This window comes from Haematobia irritans, chromosome 1 (genome assembly GCF_050003625.1).
Source record: "Haematobia irritans isolate KBUSLIRL chromosome 1, ASM5000362v1, whole genome shotgun sequence".
Classification (NCBI taxonomy): domain Eukaryota; kingdom Metazoa; phylum Arthropoda; class Insecta; order Diptera; family Muscidae; genus Haematobia; species Haematobia irritans.
The window spans coordinates 280009612-280011465 of NC_134397.1; the positions used below are offsets into that span (position 1 = coordinate 280009612).

General features: G+C 35.8%; 1 pseudogene; it reads right to left on the reverse strand.

Moving 5' to 3' along the window:
• Window positions 1-390: 390 nt before the first annotated feature.
• Window positions 391-490, reverse strand: LOC142222846 (U6 spliceosomal RNA; annotated as a pseudogene).
• Between the last annotated feature and the right edge of the window lie 1364 nt (window positions 491-1854).

The window sequence follows — 1854 nt, forward strand, 5'->3', positions numbered from 1 at the left end:
TGTTCTAAAAAAGGAAAACATTTTAAACCCCAAACATACTTGTTGAGAACTCCGTATTAGATTGGGTAAAATTCAGCGCAACGGCTGTTGAAATGGTGGACATCCGTCCCATGACAAGCCCATGTTAAATTCATCACTTCTGCTTCAATTTTGCACCACTTCGGGATCCAAAAAGAACATATTCACTGTCTTTTTGGCAAAGTTTTTTTGCTGGGTCCGTAATAAAACTAGCATGGAAAATCACTCCAAGGGTTATTCATTTATTGTGAATATACAGTTTTATTTTTCTGTATCTAAATGAATATACAATTTTTATAGATCTGGCTATTTTAAAAATGGTAGCTGATGTTTCACCTGATTGTCCCATGCAATATCGAAGTTATCTATTTTAAAAATATGGAACGCTTTGCGATTTTGCGTGTCATCCTTGTATAGGGTTCATTATAATCTCCTCTGTATCCTTATTTAATTTTATTTGATTTAATTTTAGTATATGTTCTGCCGAAGCAATTTTTATTTTTAAGTTATTCGAAGTTTTACAATTTTCTTCTGACTTCTATGAAAGAACAATTTCTAAATGTGATCAAAAATGTTCAAAATGAGCTTTTTCAAATGTGTGTGCAATTTTGGTAGAATTTAAAGAAAAATGTTGGTAGCTTATAGCTTTATTCATGCGGCGTGTGGTACACGCAGCCATCAACTCCAGATCCACTTAAATCTGTCCAAACAACTCTATTAAGACACAAGGATATATCTGAGCTCCACAGTGCAGCAATTACCACACTATCAAATGATGGCATAGTTCAATGGTGTTATACTCGTAGCACCATTGAAACAACTCAATTTGTTCCTTTTATGCGCTTGATTGTGTTACGGTTAGTGTTGGGGGTTTCTTGTGTCTTGGGTTGGTTGCTTTGGTGAAAACAAACGTTTAAAAGAAAATTGATCCAAAAATGAATTTACCCTAAAAACGCGTTTGGATGTGGTCTTTGTGTTGTCGGCATTCTATGTATGTTCGTTTTGGATTTTGCGTTTAGCTCTGCTTTGTCGATAATGACGCCAATGGAACAACCAACACCCAAAAAACGAACAAATCGCTGATTGTTTACTGGGCATTGTGATTATGATGAATTTGGCTTCTGGGTGTTCCTTGATTACTACGGCCAACAGCAGTTACAATGGCAGCCAGAATGGTACCGAATGATATATAACCAATGAATGTACGTTCGAACCAAAGACAAAGTAAGTGATTACACACCAAATGTTCCAGTTATTGAAGTCGACCAAATTCATTAAATGAATAAATGTCTTAAAGAACCCAGGAATGGGTTAATGACAAGGCTTACATTCTAACACCAACACAAAGTTAGGGAGAGAGAGAGCCACCGTTATGGGATCTTCGTCATCGTAATCAACGTGTGCGGGGCCACACACGGTGACTATGTATGATCGGCTCTAGAACAATTCGAAGACGTTCTCTTGATTGCTCTAAGCCGTTCTAACGTATTGGAGATATTAACACACCGCAATAGTAACAGTTTTAATAGGAGTAAAATTTCACGGGTGTTACGATTGAGTGAAAAATAATGGGAATGAAATTAGAACACATCTAACATAGCACTCATGGATATTGTAAAGTAAATTTGACATTGTCTTCTTCCCTTTTGATCTGGTTTAAAAAGGCAATTCCCCATAAAAAATGAAACTTATGCCCCAATTTCAATACTCCAACACATTTTTTACTTATTCATATCACAAAATGTGTTCATACCAGTTATATATGATATGTAATTTTTATACACTTCACCACACTGTGGTCAGGGTATAACAAGTTTGTGCATTTGTATGTAACTC